This window comes from Rhineura floridana, chromosome 6, assembly GCF_030035675.1.
Source record: "Rhineura floridana isolate rRhiFlo1 chromosome 6, rRhiFlo1.hap2, whole genome shotgun sequence".
Classification (NCBI taxonomy): Eukaryota; Metazoa; Chordata; class Lepidosauria; order Squamata; family Rhineuridae; genus Rhineura; species Rhineura floridana.
Window position 1 is genome coordinate 63021014 of NC_084485.1, and position 22577 is coordinate 63043590.

The following is a 22577-nucleotide window of genomic DNA, read 5'->3' on the forward strand; positions in this document are numbered from 1 at the left end:
TGAGCTAAGGCTTTCTTAAAATAGGACCTCTGTAGTATTTCACTGTAATCTCTACAGCCATTAGGCCATCCGTTCTTGTGGTGGGAGAATTGGCATGCATGTGAGGTTTGGTCCTATGTATTCAACTGTTGGATCTTGGTGACATAACTTCCTTCGTTTTCTGACTTGCTACTTGGTGAGTTAGCTGTATAGGAACCGGATCTACTCTGTAGCCAATGAAGAAGAAGGGTGTCCCATTTCAAAGTGGATCATGCAGCAAAGAGTATGTGTTGCTAGCATGTGGTTTCCTTGTCATGGTCAGTAATTCTGCTGGTAATAGTGAGTTTGATTTTATATAGAGTCAAAACATAATGCATTTATTCTTCCTTTCCTCATACTTGAATAGGTATCAATGCATCTTCCTACTGTGTGTCCAGTATCCCTTTCAAAGCTACCTACTGTTGTGGCTGTAAGACTGTAGTAATTTCAGTACCTGTCTGGTAGTGGTGAAGACAACATATTTTAACGTTTTGAGGAATACAACTTTCATTCTTATTTTTCAGTATCCCAATTTTATGCACTCAGCAGGAACCTGACCACTCTTCCATCGCCACCTTGAAAGCGAGGATGCATCCATGCCTTCTTTTTAAAACAGCAGTAGTTTATTTTCCTCATTTAAATCCAGCAGTAAAGTACTTCCGTAAGGCATTAGATTACTGCTGTTTCTCTTGGCTTTGCCCCCCATGCTGGGAAGAAAAGTAGACCTTATTCTCTTAAGGGTGTGTGGAGCAGACTGCCTTTTAAAATGCCTCCTTACCCAACTTTTTCTGCTCAGTAGGACAAAAGCAGCTATACAGTACTCTACAACTGTCTCCATTGTCTATATTTTGAGGCTTCTCAAAGGAAACAGTAATAAACTATTTCTGGATCTTTAAGCAGTAATTTAATACCAAACTACTGCCGGTCAAGTGTGAATCTTACAGTCATAGGGGCACTTCCAGTTGTAGTTCTAAACTGATGTATATTTCCAGTGTGAACATGCCTGCCCTTGGATGCTGGAAATAATCCTCGTGAGTGATGGGCAATGCACGTCTGCTTAAACTTCTCTTTGTAAATATTGTTCAACAGTACTGTTGCTGGCATTCTCCCATATTACAGCTCAAGGAAACACTGTAGTGCCTGTTACCCTATAATTTCTACATTACAGGTTGCATTCTAGTTAAAAATAAAGAAATATGTGGGCACGGTTCAATTTTGGGAACAGTTTGTGCTCATAAGACATGTGAAGGCACAGCAGGCAGGTTTTATTGAAGCATCCTCTGACGTTCTGTAGTGCTCCTCAAATGGTGGGTCCAGGAAGCTCTTGCAGCTTTGATTCTTGGGGAAAGCAGCTATCTGTGGATTTAAGCCTCATATGGTTCCATGGTAGTTTTACAGTTATAGAATACAAACCCTGTTGCCATCTTTTGCAGTGGTCTTTCCAAGCAAAGAAAGCTAAGCCGCCCTGGGCTCCTGCTGGAAGGAAGGGCGGGGTATAAATAAAATAAATAAATAATAAATAAATTTCTTCATATTAAGAACAATGTTTCCTTTTAACTTCTTGTTGCTGTTGTGGTGGCTTTCAGGTACTTTAAAAATATTCTATTTATTTATTTGGTAACAGTTTTTCCTAGCAAAATACAGACTCCCAGGCACCCAAACAGAAGCCCCCTCTCCCCTGCTTAAACCCATTTATTCATCATCCCATTTAGCATCCCATTTAACTTATCTGAATGCCAGTTAAAGAAAAATATATATTAAAACAACAAAACAAAAGCATGGGAAAAAGTTGGAAGAAATGTTGACGTATCAAAGGCACCAAGGAAATTCAGTCAGAACTTTTGGAGTCTTTGAAATGCCTTGTACTGTAACTCTGTCCAGCACTGCTTCTTTTGCCTTGTCTTCCCATGCATTTCAAGCTCTGTATCTCTGTGTACACAGTTTTAGCATTTGGAATTGTTCTTGCATGCATCTGTGCACAGCAGATGTCACTTTCAGGCAGTGAGTAACTTTAAAATAGCTATGTAAAGAAGAGGGAGGGGAGAATCACTGGATACTTCAAGTCTATTATTCATAGGGTCGCCATAAGTTGGAATCGACTTGAGGGCAGTACATTTACATTTAGAACATCCAAATTGTGCAGTCAGCTTTCCCACACAAATTTTAAGACTGGCATGTTTCTGTTTTGAGGTGATCCCAACAGCTTTTCTTTTATCCATTCTTTCTCACTTATCCCAACAAAGCAGAGGATGCAGCCTTTGGTATTCTGCTTTTTCACTAATCCCTCCCCAAACGGTCCTTTTGACATGCGCTGATCACTTTACTTAATGCTTCTAATGGTTTCCTTTCACAGCTGGGACAGGCCTTTTAACCTGATGGTAAACTTATCAATGGTGCAAAGGGAGTTAACACATAGCCTGCTGTCAGGGGAATTTGGAACACACGCACACAAACGCCGCCCCCCTGAAACATTTTGGAGGGAAAATCATTTGCTGCTCTCGCCATGCTGAAGTGATTAGCTGTTAAGACAATGACAACCCCCCTCTCCTGAGGCTAGCACTGCTGATGACTGACCTAGACCTGCAGAGTCTCATGCATCCATGGACCCAGATTTTTTTTATCCCTCCTCCCTCCATTGCCAAGTTTCCAAAATAAGTTTGAGTGGAGTGTGGAAGGCTTGACATTTTCAGACATCCACAGGAATGAAACAGTTAAAAGCACACACATGAACGTGTGCCTGTCCTGTTGGAAAGCTACTGTCTTTTCCAGGCTGCAATACAGTTTTGGTCCTTTGAAAGAGTTAAATTAAAAGGAATATTGCATGGCATACTGGGATCTTTTCTTGAAGGTTGAAAAGCATCTGCTTTTTGTTGTTGTTGTATAATAACCAGGAGGCTTTTTTTTCGGCAGGGGGGGAAGGAATGACACAAAAGTTTGCTTTGTTTTTAGCTGTGCTTGTGTAAGAGTTGACTGCCAACCCTAAAAGAGTTAATGTAGTAAGTATAACTGTGAGGGAGCCACATGAAGCTGATGATGCGAACATGAGAAAGGAGAAGCTTGGAAATGAAGCAAAGAAACCAAGGTGAGGAGGGAACACGGAGATATAAATAACTTGGGTGCTTAGCCTGGGAGTGACTTTCTCTCTTGGTTTGTCCGGCCCTGGTACTGCTGGCATCGGCTCTCTGGGGAAAGCTGCAGTTCTGCTGTTAAAACACAAGGAGCAGCCTGGAGAATTTTGAGCTGCGTCACACAGCTCAGAGGGAGATAGGGAGAGAGAGGGAAAGAAAGCTCTGTCGATAGGTCTACTAGCAACAGCCCTGCTGCAGCAAGAGAGAGAGAGAGCTCATGAAAGAGAAGTGATAACAACATTGGGAAGCACGGTTCCTTTATCCACACAGCATCTTTTTTTTAAAAAGCGTTGTTTGGGAGCTTGTTTAGTACCAGCAGATTTTGTCCAGTGATGATACTGGAAAGATGCAACGCAGTTAATCCCGTAAAGGGGGGGCAGGCAGACATAGGAAGGGTTAATGGGAGGAAAATTCTGGAATGTTCTATCCTACGGCGCAGCAAACAGAGAGTTGAGGACTGCACAGGTGTAGATGAACAGATCTCACGATTCTTCTTTTTCCTTACGTATGTATTCTTTGATCGGGATTGGGGGGAGTTGAACCAACTGTCTCGTAACTGTGTGTCTCTGTGTATTTGTTGGGGGTTTCTTTTTGTCCCCTAGCTCCCCCTCAAACTCTTTCACCTCGTGTTGTTTTTCTGTGGTTAGATATTGTTGCTGTGTCCTGCGTCACACCAATGGAATTGAAGGCACAGGTTGTAAAATGTCACTGCGTAGCTATAATGCAGATTTGGGGAAGGAAGGAAGGGAGGACAGTAGTTTTGCAGAGGTTGCTATCAAGGAGTTGGCAGAGGGGTTAAGAAGACACTCTCCGGATTTTTAAATCTGGGAGACTGTATATGCATAGTTCAGAAAGTAGCGAATGATGACGCAGTGATCTGCCTGGGATGTTACTGGGTTTTAAAAGCATCAAGAGGAACAGGTACACTGTGAATCTCCAAGCCAGCTGAGAGGGACTGAGTTAAGAAGGGAAGATAGCGTTTAGGAATTAAATGTCATCATTTTGGCGTTGGAAAGTTGTTTACCTTGCTCTCTCCATGTCTCCATGTTGGCAGCCTTCCAGCTCACATGTGATAGTCTTCCCTGTACTGCTGCATCATTAACTGAGTGCCTGAGCCTACACATGATTGGCTGGGGAGGGCCCTCATTCTAAATAGACATTTCCATTGGAGGGAGATGCAGTGGCAGGTGAAAAGCTGCCTCAGATTGGCTGGGGCCGGATATAAAATCTAAATATTCCATTCCTCTTTCTTTAAAAGGGGCTCTGAACAATTTGTGACTTAAAATATTGGTTGTTTGCTTCTCTCCACCCCTCTTTCCCCTAAGCAGGCATTTTGGAATGTTTCTGTGTTCTCAAGGCTGGTCACTTAAAGAGAAAAACAAAAAGCAGGAACTTGAGTATTGTGGATTAGTTTAGTTTATTACTGGTGCAAGTGACGCAGAAGGAAAAACAAATATTCTGTGACTCGAGTTGCATCAGTAACAGGCGTGTTTCCGGCTGCTGTGAGACAAGCCACGATGACGTGACATTATTATAGGCTTCAGAGGAGACAAGAAAACGAGACTTTGGTGGGTGTCTACCTCTCTAAGTGGAGAAACTCTAACTAGATGGAGCAATTTACTTGCACTGTAACTCTTTGGGGCAGGGAGGTGCCTGTCACTGTACCTGTAAAAACCTGGACAGAACTAAACACTGAAATGTGTCATAGATTACATCAGTGTAACCTCAAAGTCAGTGCTGAGATGGAATTGAATGGCAACAGAATATAGTGGTAAGAAATCTGAAGTTTGTTTTTTGTCATTTTGTTTTGTTTTTAAAGGAGGGGATGGAGAGGTCTAAGATACCCAGAGAAGAATAGCTGGACAGTCAAGAAGAATAAACCACCAGATCGGGGGGGGGGGAGGACTGGCATATAGGTAGACGTGGTGCTTGCTTTAACCATTTCATGAACCCTGTTTTCCATTCTAGTCCATCCCATAGCCAATTCTAGTCAAAAAACCAATTCTATTCTGGAGGATGGTGTCTATCTTCTCTTCTCTTTGGAACCTACCATAAAATCTAGCGTATCTAGTATTAGCACATAACATAGGAGGGCGAGTTTCTTGTGGCATTTTCTTATAAAATGCTCCAATAAACTGAAGGGTTTACGATGGTATAAGGATTCATGTCGGTGACTCACCGGCATAGAGAGCGTCAAGTTCAGACAGTCACTCGGCAGCAGTTTGTTAGGTTTGGAACCAGATCAGATGTATTTTGATTCTCCATCGTAATTTATTTTAGAGTACTGTCTTCTCAAGTTTGGTTACAGGATGAATTCTCACCTGTAGGCTTTGAAAGCCTCAAGAAAGGTGAATAGGCATAGTCTAATACTCACATTTACTAGTTCAAAGGAGGTGGGGGGAGAGGAGTAATAACCAGGAAGCCATTTTTGGAGGCAGACATGATGCGTGAAAGGAGGAAGGCAGGGAAACATGGCAGATACACCCCTCCCATATTATCCCCATATACGCACCTTTGTTTTTCCATTCTCGTCTTCTTTGCTAAGTGCTATACCTAATTTGAAAATCTTTCATTGTAGGTGCATCTCTCTCTCTCTCTCTCTCTCTCTCTCTCTCTCTCTCTCTCTCTCTCTCTCTCTTCTCCCCCCCCCCCCCGGCCCCAGTGTGAGCCCTTGCTCTGCAGAGCCGTCTCCTCCAGAGGCAGTCTTGCATCCTGCAGTGCTAGTTCCGCAGAGGAGGGCAACAAGAGGCACAACTATGATGGCTGCTCCCTTGAAGGGATGGACTCAGTGGTGACACCGTGCTTGTTCCTGGCAAGAGCTTGGAGAATATAAGGCAGCTGGTAGGTTGGGAGAGCACTGGGTTAAATTTATTTTGACCAACGCCATCTAAACAAACATCTCTTGTGTTTTCTCGATATGACCACTAGGGGTTGCATATCCATAATGCTCCATAATAGCGTTCCTTAGTATATTTGGGGTGTGAGCTGGATTCGTAAATGAGAAATATGGATGGAACAAACATCTCCTTTCTTGGTTCCACAAAGTACCTTTCTGAATGTTCAGGACTGAGTGTGGAGATTTATTTGCTACCTTTTTAAAAGAAAAACAAGGCTCAGAGATGTTTGTGTTTTGTTGTTTTTGTGAATCTAGGTTAGGTATTTTTTTAAAACACTTTCCACAGTGGCTGCTTGTGCAAGGGAATCTATGGGACCTGAAATCTGTGAGAAGTGAGAGAGGGATGACCTTTCTTTGGATTAATGGGGAAAGCCAGATTGTCCATCTTACGTGTCTGGAGTTATTAATACAAGGGCATTGGAGGCAGGTAAGCTTGGCTGAAAGTAGTTTTGAAGCTTACATGGCTTATCTGGAAGTCAGAAAATCTGGCTCCAGTTCTTGACTGAACTTCGTGATGTTCGGCTAATTTGTTCCTTTTTGCTTGCCTTTCTTTTCCCTTCCCCAAAATGGGCATAATAAGATCTGCTTCTGAGGAATGATGAAAATTATATTTTTTTAGTAAGGAGAACCTTCAAGTCTTTACCGAGACCAAAATTCTCCTTCATCAGCCTAGTATTGTTCCAGTGCAGTAGGACTCTGTAGTTTTTGTAAAGAACACTGAGGCCACACAATAGAAGACACCATGAGAGTGTAACAACTTCTGTCTATTATTTTATTGGTGCCATTTAAGCAAACAGATGGACATGATCCCTAATTGTGTTGTGTATTTTTTTGCTAGTGGTTCATTTTGATGCACTGTGTTTGGGTTTTCCGCTTCTTTGAGAAGGAAGAAGATCTAAACAAAAAGGGGGGGTTGGTGTGGGGGAGAGGAAGAAGCATATTTTTTAAACCTCAGTATTAAAACACATGCCCTTATTCAAAAATAGTTGTGGAGTCTGCATGTGTTGCTTTCACTTTAGCTAACAGCAGAAGAATATAGATGGAGGCAACGGCACCCCTGGCCATTTTGTTGCTGGCAGAGCAGATTTGGTGCTTGCAGCATTGCTGCTGATAATTTCCATGTCACATCAAAACAGTCTTGGGCTTTGTGTCAGGAGCTTTGCTGATGCTATGAAGAGAATAAAATCTTCTTGAGAATTTCCTTTCCTCTACCCCTTTTTTTCTTTTATGTTCTTTAAAAAAAACCACCCTCCTGCTATAGAGCTAAATTTCCACCTCTGAGCGCCCCCCCCAGCCAAAATAAAAATCTACAGCACAGTCCCACATTGCGATTTTTAATTCAGTGCCCAATCGTCTTTTGAGGTGGTTTGGGTGTGTCCTTTGTCTACCATTTCCATCGCCCTCCCCAACACTGCAAGGAATAAGGAAAAAACTATTGCAATTCTGTTATGGCTGTGTTAATAATGGATAAGAATGAACATGAAACTGTTTATTACGAGGGCCACATATTAAGCACAAGTGTTCCTATATAGAAGATGGCAGTGGAGAATTGTGTTTAATAGGCTAAGTTTATTGACTTAAAAAAAAGTAAATGAACTTGATTTTAAAAATATTTTTTTCTTAGAATGACTGCTTTGACTCACAGAAGTCGAATGCCGACTGCGTGGCATTGCCAGAACAAGGGGAATGCCACGTAGCTGCTTGGGAGGCCATTTTGCTGCATCACTGTGTACCACTAGCGTATTCCAGAACGCCAGTTTATATTTTACTTGTAGTTCAGAGACATATACCCAGGACCAATGTTTTTATTTTGTTACCAGCCCTTCCTTCTGCAATAGTCTAAACCCAAATATGAATTCAGAAGTAATGTGAAACCCTAAATTATGGTTAGAATCAGATATGTGTTTTACAAAAAGTCTATAATTGCCTGGGCCTAAATTAATTGGGAGTATTCTAAGATTCATTCCATCATGTTGCATATCTGCCTCCTGCAATGTCTTGAACTTTCTTTTGCAGCATTACATGTTCATTTGCCAGAGAGACGGGATACTAAACTTAGAAAGGATGTGGATTCTGCTCCAGTTGTAACCATTTGTGATGATCTCTTCCAGATTATTTACTTGAATCACATTGGAACACCTTGCGTGTTCTGGACTGTGTACAACAATGAAGCTCAGGTGGTGGGATGAGACTCACCAGGGAATAATGGGAACTCTCTGGGTAGCTCATTAGACTGCTTGTAGTTTAAACTGACAATAATCTAACACAGGTGACAGCAATAATTTAGTGCAGAGAATAGTAAAGAAATAAGGATTTCTGGGCTTACATTTGGATGGAAACAGTGGCATTTTTCAAAAACCAATCATTTTTAAAAAGCATATTGAAAACGTTGTGGAATAGATGGGTGTCCTAATGTCAGGTCCTCAAAAGATTGAACAATTACCTACAAGTAGAAAAGCTCTTCACCCTCTCGCAAAAGTATGCAGGTATGAAACTATTTGTATTGATACCGGTTTTCTTGAATAGATATTAATGAACCTTAAGTTGTGCTTGATACTGTGCTTTTCTCTGTGGTTATGTTTATCATAGCATTGTTGGGAGCTTGTGCCATAGTTGCAGCAGTGTGTGTGTGTGTGCGAGCACACGTACATATATACCTCACTTTTGTTTGGGTTATATTTTCTCATGCCCTTCTGCCAAAAACGTAGGCAGACTCCTGGATATGGGAGACTTTTTCTTCCCTGGTACTTGCCGCTACTGACTATTTTAATGACTTTTGCAAATCTAGGGACCTGATCTCTTGCCTCCGCTGCTGCCTTTTTTATGGCTGTTGGTGGCAAGGCTTCCTCTGTAGTCTGTGGTTTGCATGTTAAAAACTGACCCTGCAGAGAACTAGCAGTTGAAAACCTCTAATTTAAATGCGTCACAGCATCTTTCCTGAGTGTTTTAAGGTGTTGGACTATGACCTGGGAGGCCAGGGTTCGAATCCCCACACAGCCATGAAGCTCACTGGGTGACCTTGGGCCAGTCACTGCTTCTCAGCCTCAGAGGACGGCAGTGGTAAACCCCCTCTGAATACCGCTTACCATGAAAACACTATTCATAGGGTTGCCCATAAGTCAGAATCGACTTGAAGGCAGTCCATTTCCATTTCATCAAGCTATCATTGGCCTCTTATTTGGCTCTAGCTAATTTCAGATCTACAGCTGAATTGAATGGCAAGCATGAAGCATAATATGTACTGTTCTCTTGGTCTAATATAACTGGAATAATGTAACTTGCTCTCTTGATCCTTCCTTATTTATTTATATATATCCCTCCTTTCATCATAGAACCCAAGGCAGCATACATGTGGTTCCCAGGCAGTCTCTCATCCAGGTACTGATCAGACCCAGACCTGCTTACATTCCTAGTTTGTTTTTTCCCACAGATTTCAGTTCTTGTGTCGAGAACTGGTAAAAATATTGTGTGTGCTATGTAGATCGCCCAGTAGACCCAGTAGGACGTATCCATCACATATGTGGTCCTGGTCCAGACATTTATGAGTATAGCAGAGGACTAAGTAGTCAGGGCTATGCTCATGGAGTCATTATTTTCTCCTTTGTGTTTGAGTGCATCTGAACTTGGAGCAAATATACAGTTATCCATTTAGTAGAGGGAGTGGCTCTGTTGCTGTTGCAGATCATGAACCGGGCCCTAAGTAATTCATTGTTTACAGTGTCAGTGTGAGACAAGACAACTACGGAGATTTTTACTAATCTAAATATTTAGATTTCTATTGATTTAAAAAGTAAACAAATCAGACTTCTCTTATAAACAAATCAGACTTCTCTTATAATTTTGAAATAGAAAAATAATGGCAAGGATCCAAAGAACTAATTCCATGTGCCCAAGAGTGCCTTGTGTTTCTTGTAAAGAAGGCATTATTCTACATGGCAGATGGCTCTTGAAATGGAATGGGTGTTTGCTTTTTGAAGAAGAAGATGATTTTGTAGGGCATGTTCAAGTCCTTATGCGTGCCTAAAGGAGCTCTTTAGAACCTGGCTAATCAGTTTTGACCTTTTTCTCAGTTACATTTGGTTTTTTTCAAATGTTATGTGTACATATTTTTAAATAGTGTTGTGGGTGATGTGTAAGGACGTACATCTGTGCTACAGAGAAGAAGGGGAGTGGAAACTGCATGATACCACTGTACTATTTACATTAGTAACGGTAGATCCTTAGCTGTTTACTGCCTGGACTGTACCACTCTAGGTCATGCTATCTCCTTTATTGCTTTTGCTCTGTGGCATGGTATCTTTCTTTCTTTCACTTCTGTGAAGTTGCCACTGCCTTGGTATCTCTAGTGATGTAGCATAAGCCTTTGATGCAGTGAGGATTTCAGTTAGAAGCAGATGTGATTGTTGTGGCACATAGTGTTTGTCCATTCTGGATTGCCAGGGCTTTTCCTGCTCCACCCGCATTCACCAGGGCTTCTCCCACTTCACTCACATTTACCCTGCAGCTGTTGTTTCCAAAATGTGTCCTGCAGATGTTTTAAAATCTAGATGGATATCTCAAAGGAACAGTTTTCTCTCCACTGGAGAAAAACAGGGGAGGGGCATTCTTTGAGCGTCAGCAGGGCTACTATCAGGGGTTGATATTGTTGGGCATCTTCTGAGGGTCACATCCCAGCAAGGCCCACTATTGATCTGCAGTGCCTCACTAGTCTTCCTTCTCCTTGCTGTTACTGCCCATTTTCCAAGCACGCAAGTTGTGGCAAGAGATCATATGGAGGAGCACTGTTTTGCCCTGAGTTACAGAGGCCCAACTGGCCTCAGCCATAAGTTGGGCATTTAGTGTTGCTGGTCCCAAGCTATGGAACATTGTTCTGGCAGAGGTTCGACAGACATCCTCGCTTTTGACTTTCTGGAACTCCTTGAATACTTTTTTCTGTTGCTAGGCCTGTGCAGCTGTTTAAATTGTTTTCTGAGTGCCAGTCATTTTAATGATTGTTTCGTATTGCTTTTAAATATTTTTACGTTGCTGTACATCACCCTGATGATTTGCAAGAGGGCAGCATATAAATACTTGTATGTATGTATAAATAAAAAAATAAAAGCAAAAAAAGAGGAGTAGCCATCTCTGCTTGGTGCAGATCAGGCACAGAGAGCAAGTGACAATACCCCTGCCCCCCCCAAAAAAAGCTGGAACAGACACTGTCCACTTAACCATGATTAATGCTAACTGGGATCCTATCTTAACCAGGTTTTGAAGCTAGGATTTAACATGGATTTTCAAGCTCTGATTATGAGGGAAACTGGCTAGCATAGGGTAGGGAACCAGCTGTGTCTTGTCTTTCATAGGTGATTTAATGAGATGTGCTTTCTAGTCAGTAAATCTCTCTGTTCTCTTTGAAAGGGGAAACTGAATGTGTTATAGAGTGTGACTGAATTGGAATATTATCAGGTGAACTATTTTTTGAGTTGCCAGTGTGGTGTAGTGGTTAAGGTGTTAGACTACAACCTGGGAGACCAGGGTTTGAATCCCCACATAGCCATGAAGCTCACTGGGTGACCTTGGGCAAGTCACTGCCTCTCAGCCTCATGAAAACCCTATTCATAGGGTCGCCATAAGTCAAAATTGACTTGAAGGCAGTACATTTACATTTTATCATAATAAGACAAGTGGGGACTCACAACAGGAAGTGGTGGGGCATCCCCAACACCTCACAACAGTGCTCCTGTTTAGGAGTCTTGTCAGTCATTTGATGGTGGTGGGGATAAGCTAAGTGTTTTGTTAACATTATTTATGGCTCACAAAGGACACTGAGGGAGAAAAGGCATACCATCTTCCTCTCCCATCTTTGAAATCTTCCTTTACTGGTTTATAATGTAATGCTAAGGAGCTTAGATTTGAACCTCTGCACATCATTGCTATATATGCAGTTGTGGAGGTGGAGGGAAAGGCCTGGAAAGTAGGGAAGGGAATAGATGTCCACCTCCTTTCCTGTAGTCTGAAACATTCTCATGTAATGCAGGAAGTGGTTTTTTCCCCATCTCATATCATGCATCCTCCCCAACCCTAATCCCTATCTTTGGAATATTATAAGGTGTTAGGGGTTCAACCAAGGCCAATCCCCCCTCCCACCCCCGCCGCCCAATAACTGTCATTCTCAGAGCTTGGAAAAGTTACTTTTTTGAACTACAGCTCCCATCAGCCTAATCCAGTGACCATGTTGCCTAGGGCTGATGGGAGTTGTAGTTCAAAAAAGTAACTTTTCCAAGCTCTGGATTCTTAATATTCTGTGGTTCCTGGAAGCCACTGAATATGCTTAGACTTTCTCTAGCATTGGGAGGGCATTTTTTTCTTTTTTCAAACAATGTATTTCTGACCATCTGAGTGCAGAAACTGCTACCTTTTCTGTGTGGCCCCTTTTCACTGCCAAACTGAAAGGCATGGGACCATTAAGTTCAGTATTATTGGAATAAGGTAAAGCCCCCCCCCCCTTTGAGGAATGTTTTTTACCACATGTCAAGCATGTTGTATGTCACCATACACTTTCATTTCTGAGTGCCAATTCTGAGGCTTAACTTTTCCTTTTTGGCTTTTTCCAATTGTCCTGTCCATCAGGGGTTGGGAAGAAAAAAAAACTGTAATAAATTTATGTATGTAAAAAAAATAGGGGAGAGAAATTTGGGGGTGCAGGCCCCTCAGCCCACCCCTGGCTACGGGTCTGATGCTACCATAGTCCATGGTGGCTTTTGCAAGGAAAGAGAAACCTTTGCAAAGTGCATTGTGATCCTTTATTTTGTTGCTGAAAATGAAGCACTGGGTTACAGCAGAGCCCTTTTACTATCACCATACAAGCTAAGCAGCTACTCTTCGCAATACAGCAAGTAATCCCGACTGTCACCCTTGGGGTCCCTTAAAGGTTGCCATGGGAGTAAAGAAAACACTGAAGGATGTGCTGAGTGATGCCCACTCCCACCCCTGCCATCATTAGAAGCAGCTGAGCAACATGACTTAACTTCTGTACAAGCCCAACCCTATTTCTTATTAAAAGCTATTTGACAAAGCATTCCCACTAACTTCAACTGGCAGTAATTTCTAACTTCAAGGAAATGCGGCCCTTTGGTAAGAGAGGGTAATTTTTAAAATCATGAGTCAGGCATTCAGGAATATGATACAGACTGCAATGTTAAATGAGAAGAAATACATTTGGGGATTTGGTTTTTATTTGTATGTTGTTTTTTCAGTAAATGCTAACCTGCTTTTGCTTTGCTTTCCCAGCATTCTTACCTCATGGACAATCTTATATTGGATGCTGAAACAGATCACAGAGTTTGGAGAGAATAACTCTTCTAAGAGCAGAAATCCAATCTCTTCTGGTATAAGGTGGTTGACATTCCTTGGTTCCATCAAAACCTGATGTGGTAAGGCACAGGAGTGCACATAATCTTCTGACTTTCTACTGTTATAAGATTGGATCCTATTTTTAAAAAGTATTGTACAAATTCTTATGGACACTGGATAGAATTTGTGGAGAAATAAATTCAGCATAGAAAGTAAGAACAAATGAGACAGCATTATTGGTTTTTGACATGTTAATTTGTTTACCATAGTTAGCCTCCTTGTTCGTTGATGCCCCACATCCTTCCTTCCAATTACATCTCTGGGCACATACTTGATGGGTTCATTATCCTGTGAAATTTGTGTTATTTTTGTAAGAAAAGTATGATATGGTTTTAAAATAATAAATTAAATAAAATGGGAACATAGGAAGCTCCTTTATGCTGAGTCAGACCATTGGTCCATCTAGCCCAGTACTGTCAACACTGACTTGGCAGTAGCTATCCAGGGTTTCAGGCCTTTCTCAGCCCTATCTGGAGATGCCAAGAATTAGACCTGGGACCTTCTGCATGCAAAGCATGTGCTGTACCACTGAGCTCAGGCCCTTCCCAAATAAGTAAAAGTACCTTTCTTGTGAAGTCATTCTGTGTTCATCTCTCTCTCTTGGTCTCATTGCCAGAGTTTTGGAGAGACAATATATAAATGATTAATCTTTAGATCAAGTTGAACTATTAGCCTTACTCTTGCAGATAGAGAAGAACAGTTTGATTTTCAAAGTGTTCTGTTGGCTAAGGCGCCAGAGAAGTAAATGGGACTGTGGAGTGCTTTGAGGAGGAACTGTAAGAAATATTTGCCTTGGGGCCAAACTACATATTACAACAATGTGGTGTGTCCAGATGTTTTATTTATTTATTTATTACTTTATTTATATTCCACCCTTCCTCCCAGTCGGAGCCCAGGGCGGCAAACAAAAGCACTAAAAACACTTTAAAACATCATAAAAACAGACTTTAAAATATATTAAAACAAAACATCTTTAAAAACATTTTTTTAAAGCTTTAAAAACATAATTTAAAAAATAAAAAAGGCTTTCAAACATATTAAAAAGCAATTCCAGTACAGACGCACTCTGGGATAAGGTCTCAACTTAAAAGGATTGTTGAAAGAGGAAGGTCTTCAGTAGGTGCCAAAAAGATAACAGAGATGGTGCCTGTCTAATATTTAAGGGGAGGGAATTCCAAAGGCTATGTGCCACCACACTAAAGGTCTGTTTCCTATGTTGTGCAGAACAGACCTCCTGATAAGATGGTATCTGCAGGAGGCCCTCACCTGCAGAGTGTAGTGATCTGCTGGGTATATAAGGTGTAAGACGGTCTTTCAGGTATCCTAGGCCCAAGCTGTATAGGGCTTTGTACACTAAAACTAGAACCTTGAACTTAGTCCAGTAGCTAATATGTAGCTAATGCAATTCTTTCAGCAGCAGGATGACATGTTGGCGATACCCTGCTCCAGTGAGCAGGAAACATGTTGTTATGCCTCAACTCCTATCACACCTGATCATTGGCTGTGCTGGCTCAGGCTGATGGGAGTTGGAGTCCAATAAGAACTGGAAGGCACCATGTTGGCTGCTTCTGTGTTGTTATTCGTATGGCTTGATCTTGAGTGCAAGATTTTACTTTCATAAATAGAGCCCCATGAACTGCATGGGAGGCGGGAGAGCTTTCACCCTTTGCCCCCATTGCAGTTCCAGTACAAGTTGGGGGCTCTTTGCCTGATATTTGCATGGGGGAGGGACCTCCATTCACTCCACTGGGAACCTTTTCCCCATATTAATAGGAGGTGGGGGACAGCAATCTGGGTTAGAACTATGGCAGGAGTAATGGTTAAAGCCATCTCTCCCGCTACATGCCAATGGTGCCAGTCAAGCTTTCTCCCCTCCCCAAGTGCTGGCTGTTTGTGAAAGAGAAATCTTGAATTTTAAGGCTAAATCATGTGAATAATATACCATATAGTTTGGATAGTGCTGAGCGACGATGACTTAAACAATTGGAAATCTTACACACAGGCCCTTTGCTTGGAGAACCTGTAGGGCAACTAATGTCCCATAAATGATTAAAGGTCTTTCCTTTTTTATTTTCTGTGTGCTTCTGCCTTAGTAAAAGTTTGTGCTGTAAATAAGATATTAAGTTCAATTTTATGCATGTTTACTGAAGGGTAAGGCCCATTGTACGTAATGGCTTATTCCCATTAAAGTGTACATAGGACTGCAGCTTTGTCATGATAATGGTCTCCTCTATAAGACATATAAAAATATGTGTGACAAATGTGGAGAGAGTGGAGCAGAAGGAAGCAGAAGGCTCTGCATCCCTTCCCTGGTTTTCTCCAAAGAACTTCACGCATGCATGCTTCCATTGTGTGAACAATTTGTAACACCAGTGATGGCCATTCCTTATGCTTTCCTATTCCATTGTGAACAAATCAGGACCAAGGGGGCCCTAGTACACATGAACCAGTGAGACAGAATAGATACAGAGACAGTGGAGTACTGATTACTTGGGAGCTGTGGTTGGCTGCATTGAATACAGCCAGTTCCAAACATAATTTATCGGCTTTGGTTAGATTGGGGAGTGAACAGAACCAGGCTTCCCTAATCTGTTCCTCCTTCAACCCACTTGTTAAAGGTAAAATAACCATAGTGAGCCTTGATGAAGCAGAACCAGCATGGCTTCTGCAAGGGTAAGTCCTGTCTCAATCTGTTAAAAGAGAGCTATCGCTAGTCGGGCGGTATATAAATTTAATAAATAAATAAATAAATAAATAAAAAATAAATAAAATAAATAAAATAAATAAATAAATAAAAGTTCTTTGAGAATACAGTGGCGTCCCACTTTTCAGCATTCCGCTAATACAGCGCCAGCGGGGTGATCAGCTGTAGCGTGGGGAGCTCCAACTGCCACGCTCCAGCTGACAGCGCTTGGCCCCTGAAGCTCCCCCCACTTTCCAGCGGGTTTCGCTTTTCAGCAGAGGTCTGGAACGTAATCCGCCATATGAGTGGGGCCCTACTGTATCAAAAAGCATATTGATACAGTTGACGTGGACTTGGATACAGTATACTTGGACTTTCAAAAAGCTTTCAACAAGGTACCTCACCAAAGACTCCTGAATAAGCTTAGCAGTCATGGAATAAGAGGAGAGGTTCTCGTGTATCAGGAGCTGGCTAGGAAACAGGAAGCAGACAGTAGGAATAAATGGACAAATTGAGAAAGTGCAGTTCTCCAGGGATTGGTATTGGGACCTGTGCTTTTTAATGTTCATAAACGATCTAGACTCTGAGGGACCAGTGAGATGGCCAAATCTGCTGATGATACTAAATTGTTTGGGGTCATTAAAACAAATGGGGATTGCAAAGATCTGCAAAAGGACATCTCCAAACTGAGTGAATGGGAAGTAAAATGCCAGATGCAATTCACTGTAAACAAATGTAAAGTGATGCATGTTGGGACAAAAAATATTAATTCCTCATGTATGCTTATGGGATCTGAACTGGCAGCGACTATCCAGGAACAAGAGACCTCAGGGTTGTCATAGATAGCTTGTGAAGTTGTTGACCTGGTGTGCGGCAGCTATGAAAAAGGCAAACTCCATGCTAGGGATCATTAGGAAAGGAATTGAAAATTAAACTGCCACTATCAGAATGCCACTATATAAATCTATGGTGTGACTGCATTTGGAATACTTTGTGCAGTTCTGGTTGCCTCACCTCAAAACAGATATTGTAGAGTAGGAAAAGTTTCACAAAAGGGGAACCAGAATAATCCAGGGGATGGAACGACTCTGGCATGAGGAAAGGTTGCAGCATTTGGGGCTTTTTAGTTTAGAGAAAAGGTGAGTAAGAGGTGACATGATAGAACTGTGTAAAGTTTATGCATGGCATGGAGAAAGTGGATAGGGTTCTCTGATCGGATGGTGGATATATACCCTGTCCTGGACGGGGTTACACTCCCCCTAAAGGACCGGGTTCGTAGTCTGGGAGTCTTTTTAGACTCTTCCCTCTCACTTGAGGCTCAAGTAGCCTCAGTGGTTAGGAATGCGTTTTACCAACTTCGGTTGGTAGCCCAGCTACGTCCCTATTTGAGTAAAGAGGACCTTACATCAGTGGTACATGCTCTGGTAACCTCACGTTTGGATTACTGTAATGCGCTTTACGTAGGGCTACCTTTGAAGACAGTTCGGAAGCTACAACTAGTGCAAAATGCGGCGGCCAGATTGCTGACAAGGACCAAGCGGTCCGAGCATATAACACCTGTTCTGGCCAGCTTGCACTGGTTGCCAATATGTTTCCGGGCTAGATTCAAAGTGTTGGTATTAACCTATAAAGCCTTATACGGTGCGGGACCACGATACCTTGCGGAACGCCTCTTCCGATATGAACCGGCCCGTGCACTACGTTCTGCTACGAAGGCCCTCCTCCGGGTTCCAACTCACAGGGAGGCCCGGAGGGTGATGACAAGATCTAGGGCCTTCTCAGTGGTGGCCCCCGAACTATGGAACAGTCTCCCTGAGGAAGTACGCCTGGCGCCGACTCTGCTTTCCTTCCGGCGCCAGGTCAAAACCTTCCTATTCTCTGAAGCATTTTAAGTTACATTGATCTAGTTTTAATAATGTTTATTGTATTGTTGATTGTATTTTAATATTATTTTGTTATTCATTGTATTTTTATACTATTTTATGTTCACCGCCCAGAGAGCTATTGCTAGTCGGGCGGTATATAAATTTAATAAATAAATAAATAAATAAATAATAGAGAAAAGTTCTTCTCTCATAACACTAGAACTTGTGGACATGCAATAAAGCTGAATGTTGGAAGATTCTGGACGGACAAAAGTACTTAATCATGTGGTGCATAGTTAAACTATTTAATTGACTCCCACAGGAGGCAGTAACGGCCACCAACTTGGATGGCTTTAAAAGAGGATTAGACACATTCATGGAGAATAAGGCTATCAATGATCATTAGGATGTTGGATGAGACAGAAAAGTTGTCAAAAATGTATAGTAATGTTTCTAATGTTTGTTGGAAATGTAAACAACAAGAAGGATCATTTTATCATATGTGGTGGCTGTGTAAAAAGGCAAAATCATTTTGGGCACAGATAGGTAGGATGATGCAAAAAATTCTAAAGATAAATATTCAGTCAAAACCAGGATTTTTTTTTTATTGGGTTTTATGGATAAACAAATAGAAAAGAAATATGGAAGAATAATATTATATATGATTACGGCAGCAAGATTATTATATGCACAAAAGTGGAAAATGGAATCAACACCAACAACGGAAGAATGGCTATTGAAATTAATGGACTTAGTAGAGATGGATAAATTGACATGTCTACTTAGAGAAAAATCGACAGACACATTTCTTAAGGAATGGAAGCCTCTCTTAGACTTTTTGTTGAAAGATCAAAATAAAATGATGATATTGGGATTTGACGATTAACTAAGATAGCCTATGGAGAAAAGTGATCCTGTATGTATATATTAAGGGACAGGTTTGATGTATATTATATACTTATAGCTGATCTGCGACAAATCGGAAGTCAACTATTTTATTTTTATTTTTTTTGTTGTTATGTTTTTTGACTTTGTTTTGTTTGTCTTTTGAAAAATTTGAATAAAAATTATTAAAAAAAAAAAGGATGTTGGATGAGATGGGCCATCGGCCTGATTCAGCAGGCTGTTCATATGTTCGCTTTTACGCATTTTATTTATTTATTTTATTTGTTGTATTTATATACCGCCCCATAGCCGAAACTCTCTGGGCAGTTTACAGTAACTAAAAACATTAAAACAAATATACAAATTTAAAAACACATCTTTTAAAAACAATTTAAAACACAATTTAAAAATTTATAACAATTTAAAACACATGTTAAAATGCCTGGGAGAAGAGGAAAATCTTGACCTGGTGCCGAGAAGATAACAATGTTGGTGCCAGACGCACCTCGTCACACACATCATTCCATAATTTGGGGGCCACCACTGAGAAGGCCCTCTCCCTTGTTGCCATCCTATGAGCTTCCCTCAGAGTAGGCACCCGAAGGAGGGCCTTTGATCTTGAACATAGTGTATGGGTGGGTTCGTATCAGGAGAGGCGTTCCATCAGGTATTGTGGTCCTAAGCCGTGTAAGACTTTATAGGTCAAAACCAGCACCTTGAATCGGTTTTACATGTTCAGACTGTCTGGTCCCTGTTACCAATCTGGCTGCTGCATTTTGCACAAGCTGCAGTTTCCGAACCGCCTTCAAAGGCAGCCCCACGTAGAGTGCATTGCAGTAATCTAATTTGGAGGTTACCAGAGCATGGACAACTGAAGCCAGGTTATCCCTGTCCAGATAAGGACGTAGTTCTACCGATGTTGGTAGAAGGCACTCCGTGCCACCGAGGCTAACTGAGCCTCAAGTGAGAGAGATGGTTCTAGGAGAACCCCCAAGCTATGAACCTGCTCCTTCAAGGAGAGTGCAACCCCATCCAGGACAGGTTGGACATCCACCATCTGGTCAGAAGAACCACCCACTAGCAGCATCTCAGTCTTGTCTGGATTGAGCCTCAGTTTATTAGCCCTCATTCAGTCCATTGTCACAACCAGGCATCAGTTCAGCACATTGACAGCCTCACCTGAAGAAGATGAAAAGGGGAAATAGGGCTGCATGTCATCAGCATACTGACGGCAACACACTCCAAAGCTCCGGATGACCACACCCAACATTTTCATGTAGATGTTGAACAGCATGGGGGACAAAACTGACCCCTGCGGAACCCCATACTGGAGAGTCCAGGGTGCATAGCAATGTTCCCCAAGCACCACCTTCTGGAGGCGACCTGCCAAGTAGGAGCGGAACCACCACCATGCAGTCCCTCCCACTCACAAGTCAGCCAGTCTCCCCAGAAGGATACCATGGTCGATGGTATCGAAAGCCGCTGAGAGATCAAGGAGAATCAACAGAGTCACACTCCCCCTGTCTCTCCCCTGACAAAGGTCATCATACAGGGCGACCAAGGCTGTTTCTGTGCCAAAACCAGGCTTGAAACCCAACTGAAATGGATCCAGATAATCGGTCTCATCATCCAAGAGTGTCTGGAGCTGGCCCGGAACCACTCGTTCAAGGACCTTGCCCAGGAATGGAACATTTGCTACCGGCCTATAGTTATTAAGATTTTCTGGGTCTAGGGAGGGTCTCTTCAGGAGTGGTCTCGCTACCGCCTCTTTTAGGCAGCCACGGACCACCCCCTTTTGCAGAGAGGCATTAATCACTTCCCTGGCCCAGCCAGCTGTTCCATCCCTGCTAGCTTTTATTAGCCAAGAAGGTCAAGGATCCAGCACAGAATTGGTTGCACAAACCTTCTCCAAGCACCTTGTCAACGTCCTCAAGCTGCACCAACTGAAACTCATCAAAGAAATTGGGACAAGGCTGTGCTCTGGATACCTTGCTTGATTCACCTGCTATAACACTGGAGTCTAAGTCCTGGCGGATGCTAAAGATTTTATCCTGGAAGTGCCTAGCAAATTCATTACAGAGGGCCTCAGATGGTTCTACCATGTCCCTGGGGCCAGAGTGTAATAGCCCCCGGACAATTCTGAAGAGCTTCGCTGGGCGGCAGATTGATGATTTGATAGTGGCAGCAAAATGTCATTTTTTTGCTGCCCTTACTGCCCCTGAAAACAGCTTACTATAGGTACTTACCAGTGTGTAATTGCATCCACCGGGAGTTCGTCTCCCTCTGCACTCAAGCCGTCTCCTATATTGTTTCATTGCTCTCAGCTCTGGGGTATACTATGGAGCCGTACAAGCTCTACACAGGAGAGGGCGCTCAGGAGCAATCATGTCAACCACCCGGGTCATTTCTGTATTCCACAGTTCAACCAGGGTTTCGACAGGAGCGCCAGCCCTATCAGCTGGAACACTCTCCAGAGCCCTTTGGAAACCATCCGGATCCATTAGTCTCTGGGTGCGGACCAACTTAATAGGTCCCCCACCCTTGCAGAGGGGAAAAGCCACTGTAAGTCTAAATTTCAGGAAGCAGTGATCTGTCCACGATAGAGGGACTGATGTAAGGCCCCCCACATTCAGATCACCAACTCCATGTCCAGTTGCAAAAAACAAATCTAGAGTATGCCCTGCTACATGTGTTGGGCCAATGGCATATTGGGACAGTCCCATGGTTGTCATGGAGACCATGAAATCCTGACCCGCCCCGGATAAGGTGGCCTCGGTATGGATGTTGACATCCCCCAGAACCATCAGTCTGGCGGATCTCAACAGTACAACCTAGACCACCTCCGTCAGCTCAGCTAGGGAGTCTGTTGGGCAGCAGGGTGGGTGGCACACCAACAGAATCCCCAGTCTGTCCCACTGACCCAACATAAGGTGCAAACACTCCAGACCAGTAGTCACATGGACAGGGTGCCTGCAGAGGAAGATGGAGCTCCTATAGACCGCAGCAACACCCCTCCCCGACCCTCAGGACTACCCTGATGCCGGACCAGGTATCCTGGTGGACATAGCTGGGAGAGACTGACTCCTCCCTGCTCACCCACCCAGGTCTCGGTTATACATGCCAGATCGGCTGCCTCATCCACAATTAAATCGTGAATGAGGGAGATCTTATTATGTACTGATCTGGCATTTAGGAGCAGCATCTGGAGGTCTGAGAGCTGGCTGATAGGGCAACCAACAAACCTGCGGATCCGGGGAGGACCAGAACAAGGCACAGCCGTTAACTGCCTGTGCCGTGTTCCCCTTTTCTGGCAAGTCCTCCTCACAATGCCATATCTCCCTCTACTCGTCACTACACTAATTGGGGCCCCCTCAAATCTCCCCACTTGGCTCTGAGTCCTCTCTCCCAGGCACATGACTCAAGACCCACAAAAAGGCAGGTAAAGCAGGAGCTGCCTCAGCCAGCCAGCTTATGTATCCTCTCCAGAGAAGGGACAGGTGGAAGAAATCAGCAACAACTGGCTGAGTATCTGGGGGCCTGGTCCTGCAAGGTGTGACCCCTGCCGAGCACAAGTCTAACAAGGAGAGGGTGGTGGTGGTGGTGGTAGCCGAGCAGCAGGCAGGCAGGCAGGCAGGCAGGCATACACTCCTCAGCTGCTGAACAAAGAATCCTGGTGACAGAGACTGGCATGCACTTTCTACAAAAGA

The 22577-nt window shown here is 42.9% G+C and overlaps 2 long non-coding RNA genes across 6 annotated transcripts in view; one reads left to right on the forward strand and one right to left on the reverse strand.

The window, feature by feature from the left end:
• Window positions 1–619: 619 nt before the first annotated feature.
• On the reverse strand, window positions 620–4261 carry LOC133387396 (uncharacterized). Its single transcript, XR_009763467.1, has 2 exons — window positions 4171–4261; window positions 620–1494 (listed from the first exon to the last, which is right to left on the reverse strand). It is a non-coding gene; the product is annotated as an uncharacterized LOC133387396 (long non-coding RNA).
• Window positions 3663–22577, forward strand: part of LOC133387395 (uncharacterized) — a 42682-nt gene continuing 23767 nt past the window's right edge. The window contains exons 1-6 of one of the 5 annotated variants that reach the window (XR_009763465.1): window positions 3663–4917; window positions 5725–5987; window positions 6329–6469; window positions 8059–8528; window positions 9375–9420; window positions 13315–13457. This is a non-coding gene — a long non-coding RNA (uncharacterized LOC133387395). Of the gene's footprint in view, window positions 5988–6328; window positions 6470–8058; window positions 8529–9374; window positions 9421–13314; window positions 13458–22577 lie in introns of all 5 variants that reach the window. The other 4 variants (XR_009763462.1, XR_009763464.1, XR_009763466.1 and 1 more) reach the window with 4 other exon arrangements.